We start from the raw sequence: 7,703 nt of genomic DNA, 5'->3' as shown, positions 1-7,703 counted from the left end.
GTTGAGCAATGTCAGCTGTGTCCTGGCGAAGGGAAGCCTGGCGCAGGGACCGTGCGGCCCAGGCCACGTGCACCGAGCGCTCTGAGAGCAGCAGCGAGGCAGTTCCCGCGCGCGGGCGGAGCCACGCGAGCCGCAGTGTCGGTGGTGGAGCGGGGAGCGGCGGGACCCGGCGGTGCCCGAATGGCCCCGTGCAGCGCGTGGTGGAGCGAGCCCCGTGAATGCCCGACCGAGAGGGGCGGCACGCGGGCGGCGGCTGGCGGCGATGGCGGTGGAACGGAGCCGCGCCCAGCCGAAACACGCGCTGGAGCAGGGCGCGGGGGGGTCATCGCTCGGGGGCCCAGCCGAGACGTGGGTGCAGCGCCCGGCAGCGGCAGCGAAGCTGCGACCGGAGGAGGCGACGCACGGAGAACTGAGCGGCACGGCCCGGCCCGGCCCGCACAGCCCCGAACGCGACCCCGGGAAGAGCGCGCAGGCACGAGCAGCCCCGACAATTCCAACACGGGAGCGACTGAAAGAGACAGCAAAGACGCAGCGAGACAGAAAACAGCAGCCACTCGGAAAAAGGAAAAGATCATAGCAACTAAGACCTTAGGGATAGTAAAATGGTATAATGTTAAGCAAAATTATGGTTTTATAACAAGGTGTGACAACCAGCAAGACATATTCGTGCATAGAACTGCTATTAAAAAGAATAACCCTGAAAAATGCATCCCAAGCTTGGGAGATGGAGAGGTGGTGGAATTTAATATTGTACTAGGGAGAAAAGGGTTACAAGCATCGCAGGTCACTGGGCCTGATGGTGTTCCTGTAAAAGGCAGTATATATGCAAAAAATCGTAGTCATGTTAGACAATATCTCCATTGTAAGCCCCCCCTACAGTTTCCCTTTCCTAATCCCACCTTTCCCTTTTACCCTATGTCCTATTACCCCCAGTGTATTCCCAATCCGTTTTTTCATCCATGGTTTCCCTCACAAAACCATGCTTTTGCCAATTGTTTCCCCAAAAATCCCTTTCCAATGCCGAGTGGGGGATGAAAAGGGGGAGGGAAGAAGTTAAACCCTCTCCTGCCTCAGTTTCCCCACAAAGCATGCTCAGAGAGTCCTGTCTCCCTTCTGTCAGCCCTAAGATGTTCCACAGAATCTGTTTGGACATTTAAAGACTCAGGAGGGTGGTTTGTTTTGTCTTGAAACTGTTCTTGTTATGTTTATCCAGTTGTTTTCATTCTCCTTTTATTAAAATAAAACGGGTGAGGTGTTGGGGTCCCTCCCCTGCCGTGTAGCCCTGGGAGAGGGGCCCTGAGGGCACAGACACGGGGTTTCCCTGCCCCTGCTCAGCCTCGTTCCCATTGGTTGGTTTGTGTTCCCTGCGCGGGCAGAAGGACCCTTGGTCCTGTGACTGGAACAGTTCCTGGGCAGAGCTCCGGCCATGCGGCTGGAGAAATAAACATCTCTGAAACAGCTAGCAAGAATCTGTCTGTTCATATATATTTCCTTTCCACGGGACTCCTGGTTTGATATATGCGTGTTGCAGGATCCCCACTGCAACATAACTCCATAATAATTCATATGTTCAATGCTTCAGATTTGAATAACCTCAGCTGAAACAGGAGCTGCCTCTGGTTGATCTAGGGTGCTCTTTCTGTGTATGGTATTAGAAACGTCACCTTGGTGTGAATGAAATCCAAAAGTTGGTAAGGTTGTCTGTAGGTGACCTCATACCTAACCATTATACCTGTATGTAAGGGTTCACACCCTTTTCTATTTCATTTTATTAAGTCCTGTCTGATGTAGCTGAATATTTTGATTTGAATGTATGAATATTTAATCCTGTCAAGTTCTTAACTAGTCTCAAAGGCATCCTATGGCAGTATTCTATAAAGGTATTGTGAAGTTTAGAGTTTTAGAAAACCTATTTTCTAATAATTTACAACAAAACAAAACCTATTTTCATGCCAGGAAGAGTTTGAGTACTAATGTAGGCTACAAGTATTAGTAATCTAAGTTCCTTACAGCACAAAGAATTCTAAAGCTGTCATGAACTGCACACAACTCTGGTCCTCCATTGTGATGATGTTGCTGGTCTTGCAGCAAAATGATGCTAAATATCTTTGAAGTGAAGTTAACTTTGATTATCTGCAGATACATGCAGTTAGATAAAAGAATACACTCAGGATGGAGTTAAAACAGATGTTTTCTGTGTTCAAGTAGGTGGTATCTCCAAAATGACTGAACTAATATTTGATTAAAAGTCATGTCTCAAAATTAAATACTTTGTCATTTGTGGGCTATTATTTGCATAGGTTAAAGCACCACAGTTTAGGTATATCCTGAATTTAAACTTGGCATGGTGACAGTACTTAAGAACTCATGCAGGCTTGGAGTAGTGTCTGTTCATTAGAACTTTAAAAATGTCAGTGTTAATTGTGTAGAAGAGAAGTGACTGAAAGGCCTAATGCTGTATGGCAACCACTGCATCCCAAACTAGGAAGGTTTTGTCTGCAATTGTGGTTTTCCTCTGAAGTAAGATATCTTGTACCTTGCAGCACCTTTTCTGCCCTCTCATTTTAGTGTTTACTGAAAACTTAAGCCGGGTTCAATGCACAGTTGCCAATCCCAGGGACTGGTATAGCACTTATTTTGTAGATGTGCTAAGCTTACTGACACCAACTCAGAGCTGTGTGTTCATGTTTTCAGTAAGAATTTGCTTATTCAAGCATGTTAGCAGCTATATTTCCAAGAAACAAAGGGAGGGATTGATGTATTGAAGGTCACTTATCTAGAAAAGTGTCCCAAACAATTGTTTTCCACCTAGATCCTGTGATGGGAGCTGGAAAGGCTGCTCTGGTCCCTCCCCAGAAATTCTACTTACTCTTTCATCCTACTGGATTATGAGGGAAAAGCCTAGAGGACTCCTGCAGCTGGTTTGGCACTGCTGTGCCACAGGGGTCATCTTGATCCCTGCAGAATCCAGCCTGTGAAAGACAGCGCCGGCATGGTGTGTCTCGGGAGTCCTGCTGACACTGCTGCGCTTATCTAATCAAACTAATATTGACAAATGGCCGCTTCTCCTTTATTCTGTGGTAACCCTTGTTCTTTAGACACATGCAATTCAGTGCAGATATGTCGGTATAATCTGAGCTTGTAGCTTTCAGTCATGTTCTGACCGTCCCCTGGGATCCTCTGGTGGATTTAAAGGTCATCAGCAGGTAAGAGGTCACTACTGGTCATGTTCCTACAAAACATGTATTGTTTCATCAGCGTTTTAGAGACTTTCAACTTGTTAAAGCTAATTTTAGAACAATAGAAAATTTAAATTTAAATGTGTGTTTGCAAGACTTGGGGAGATTAGGCTGAAAGGTTTCACTTTGAATTTGTAAATGTAAATGTAAAAATTCTTTTCTATAACGGTACAGTTTAAAATAAGGTTTGAAAAAGAACTCCAAACTGTTAAACTTGCCTTTTCTTACAAGATGAAGTTTAATTGATAAAAATGTGTAGTGTCTTTTTGCTTTTTTTCCCCCCAAACTTGCAGAAGACCTGTATTTTTTCCCAGAAGACAACTCTTTGGTAAAGAGTATTTGAGCAATGCGAGGCGAGATGAGCAGTGTTCATCTTCAGGGTGAATACTGCTATATTTTTAAGACAGGTTATTACTTCCTATCTCTCTGCACACCCATCTAGGGTACTTTGAGTCATGACCTACAGCTGCTATAGGCTGACTCAGCTCTGCAGGCACTATCTCACTTCATACCACCCAGAGCGGTAGCCCAACAGCCACTGGCTTTGGGAGTTAGATGCTTGTTTACCAACTGAAAATTAGAGATGGCTCTAGGCTAAAACTTCAGATTCCAAACACCTTTGTGCCCTCACAGTAGCAGTAGCATCTAAATAATCTTGACCCTTTGCTAACAAGATGAGTACAGATAATATTTCTAAAGTGTCAGTGGAATTTTACAAACTTAGTTTTCCAATGAGCAGCTATGAACTGAAGATAATTTCGTCTGCATATCTCCATTAAAGACAATTCTTATCTTTGTGGTTGAAGATCCTTAAATATCTCTATAACTGAAAATGTAAACACTTAAGAATTTAAGATAGTTATTTTATTACAGAGGTTTTGTTTTTAAAGATATTTGTTTAAACAATAATTAGTCCTAAGGAGCAAATGTATCATGTTTCTTATCAGAAACAGTGTATTTTACAGTTTCACAGAGAGAGCTAATGAACTGCCTAGTGTAGGTGGTAGAACAAGTAATACCTCTTGCTGGTTGAATCTTGCATGATGTTAACCTCTTGTGGGAGCCAAGCTTCTCAGGGTCGTAAACAGCACACAAACGGTACTGATAATGCAGCCTAAGAAAAGAAGCAGGTTATGATTAATTTACCATAGCAATGCCATTATACCTCTCATACTTCGAGGTCCATATCGTGCCCCAAGCACTTGTAATTCACTATTAAATTATTTAAATCACAGAGTCAAACTATTTTGTAAAAGTTGAGATCCCACATTTTCCTTTGAAAATTGTACAGTACGAGGTATTTTGTGCCTCAAAGTAAAGATTCCTTCTAATTCTCTAGCTTCAGAAACTTTTCTACTATGATCTAAAAGGACATCTTTCCGGTGCCTGTCCATGTACCCAAGCTTTCAAAAATGACTCAGGATCTGCAGATCAATGAGATTCAGGCTTTTATATATTAAGAATTTTAAGCCAGTTTTTTTGTTTGGCTTCTGTGTTTTTGAGTATTCGCAGTACACTTGGACTGTGTTTCTAGAGCTCTAATCTCAGAATTCCTTTCAGTATTTGCAAGAGCATATAACTGAGGAGAACTGCAAGATTCCTGAGCTGGCAATACTGGAGTATCTATCTTAGCATACTGTTCATCTGTAATTTATGACTGTGAGTCTCTGGAAGTTAAAGTGTAGTGGCTGTGAGAGTTTGAATCTCCCTGGCCAAGTTAAAAATGAACAAATGGAACTGCTGGGAATTCACTCACCCCAGTGAAGAGAGAGAATTATTTAGAGACAATATGTGGAAAAGGGTTTCAGTCTTATCTACCTGGGTAGATATCCATTGCTATATGCCATTTCATTAAAGGGTGTTTAGTTACAGGATGTAATTTTTAAATCCCATTTAAATAGTTAATCCAACTAAGAGTGGAGAGAAAAAAGATGAAAATGTTAGTAAAAGGGATGGGTGTGTCTATTTTACCTGTCAGTAGACAGAATTATAATATGACTTCTCCTTTCAAACAGATTTTTTTCAGTAGTTTGAATGATAATAAACACAGAGGGTTCTTCTGACTTTGTGGTAAGTAAATAACAAGTATGATTACAAATCATACTAGCTTTGATGTAATTAGCTACAGCTTCAGTGAATTTCTTACAAGAAACCCACCTCAGAGAGCATTTGGCCCTGTGTAAGATTGGAGAAGGTGATTAATGTGTCATCTTGCCCACTGCCGGTCACCCTCTGGTGCCCTGGCACTTTGTGGTAGTTTCAATGTAACAGCAACATCCCACAGGTGTAAAAGAAGCAGGAGCAAAACAATAGCAAATCAGGACCGTGAAGTACTGTTGGGCAATACCTGGTCTGCAGTGTACAAACAGATTGTTCTTTCAGGTTTAGAAGGAGAATTTGGCTCTGTTAGTGTTTGCCTAAGATTTATCAGACTAGATATAACAAAGATCGGACTTTCTGATTAGGTCTGTACATCACAGAAATATACACAAAAGCTGGAGTTATTCTTCATGTGCTGTGCATACAGTTTGAAAGGTGCATGACCTCTTGTCCTATTGTTGGTGTGCCCTTCTAGCTCTTGCAGGCTTTCTCACTGACAGTTTAGAAACTTTGTATTTCTTTTAAACTAGAGCAGTACAAATGCACCACTCCTGGAGGAAATATTTTGGCTGTATTTCAGAAATAAAGCAGGATTTTCATTCTACTAAGGATTGCCAACAGAGAATAACTCTTAATGGAATTATCCAGGAATTTCTTGAATTTTTCAGCATTATGCAAGTATGGGCATATGCATATATGCTAATATGCAAATATGAGTTTAATTATACTAATTTAAATAATCTTTCATATTTCTGCTAAAAAAAGGAAGTCTTAAAATAATCAATTTTGAGATTAACTCTTCGGCCTCGCACAACAGGGCACTGACAAATCTTGATGCGAACAGCAACCTGTTTTGATTTACTTGTTATAGCCAGATTGCAGTTAGTTCCGAATTATCTGCTGGTCAAAAGGCACTTTTCAAATCTAGACTTCTAAAATTTCAGAAAGAATGCAATAATCAACTGTTACTAGATCTGTGTTTAGAAATAGACACACTGAAGAAGGAACTATAGGGGGTGCCGGTTTTGCTACAAACGTAGCTGCTGCCGAAAGAATGTTGCAATTCTGTCATGAGCAAGAGAATCTTGTGCTGATTTCTCTGGAAGAGAGCCAAAATGCACATGCAGATAGAGAAGTGGGTGGGGTGGAGCATCTTCAGCCACGGCTGGTGGTAGAACCGGTACAGATGGGCACATTTGGAACAACGTGTAGCTGAGTGCTGCCCGGGCTGTTGTAGTTGCCACCAATCCAGTAAGTAAGATGGAAGTGTGAAAGTGTATCAGTTATTCAGGCTTTAATACAGAAACAGTGACGGGATTTTCAGTATTAGAATGAATGTTATTGTAGCTCTGTAGACTTTCTTTCCCCCTGCCCAGTAGTAGGTTATGCTGCTGGCAATTTTTTTCCTGCTGGATGCTTTGTGCATTGTGGCACAGAAGTTTTTTGTGAAGGGTTTATCTAAATCAGTTCTGCTGCTTGTGAAGTATGTTTTTAACCATGCCTCCTTCATAGTGCTGTTACCTGAACTACTTGGCACAGAAAGTACAAAATTCTGGTTTCAGAAAATTTGGAATCTGGAACCATGTCTCCGCTCACGTGATTCAGCACAGTTCCACAGTGATCTAAATGAGAACCCCAAGCCCTTTAAAAACATGCCGTCTCTGCTCACTTCATGGATATGTAAGAATTTTGTAAAAGGCAGTTACAGTATTACTTAATAGTACAGATCTTTGCTGAGCTGGGGCTGCTGTCCTGTGACATGAGCACTTTTATCTAAACCACTTGAGCAATAGCCCCCAGGAATATACATGTGACCAGCCACAATTTTCTCTGTTTGTTAAAAAGCATACATGAAATCACATGCTTTTTTTGTGCATTAATCCTTCCTAAAAAGGTAGACTAGACAAAAATCCGTGTCTCAACCTGTAGGAGGGAGGGGGCCTGAGAGAACCAGGTTGCCTAACTGGCTGCCAACCGAAGGACTCATTCCAAGGTCCAGAAGCCTCGGCTCTGGAGATAGTGTTGGCGAGGTGTGTGCAGCGGGGCCATACCTGTGTGCCTGGCTGCGCCTGGACCTTGGCCTCCATTATCCCTTCTGGCCTTCAGTGGGTCAGGGCAGGAGGGTGTGGGGCAGGGTGCTGCATGGCAGGTGGGGCAGGCTGGGTCTGTGTCTGGGAACGGCAGCGGGGGCAATGACCCTGATGGTCGTGTGACCCTCGGGACCCGGACCGGGGCTGGTGGCAGGCGGGAATTTTGCATCCTGCCCGTTTGCCCGCGCGTGGGGCCGTCTCGGACAGCCTCGCGGCACCTTCTGTGGTGACCCGGGGTGGCGGGGGAGCCTCGCGGCTGCCTCAGCCCCCGGAC

Source organism: Corvus hawaiiensis, chromosome 5 (genome assembly GCF_020740725.1).
Source record: "Corvus hawaiiensis isolate bCorHaw1 chromosome 5, bCorHaw1.pri.cur, whole genome shotgun sequence".
In the NCBI taxonomy this organism is placed as follows: Eukaryota; Metazoa; Chordata; class Aves; order Passeriformes; family Corvidae; genus Corvus; species Corvus hawaiiensis.
This window is presented reverse-complemented; position numbering follows the sequence as displayed.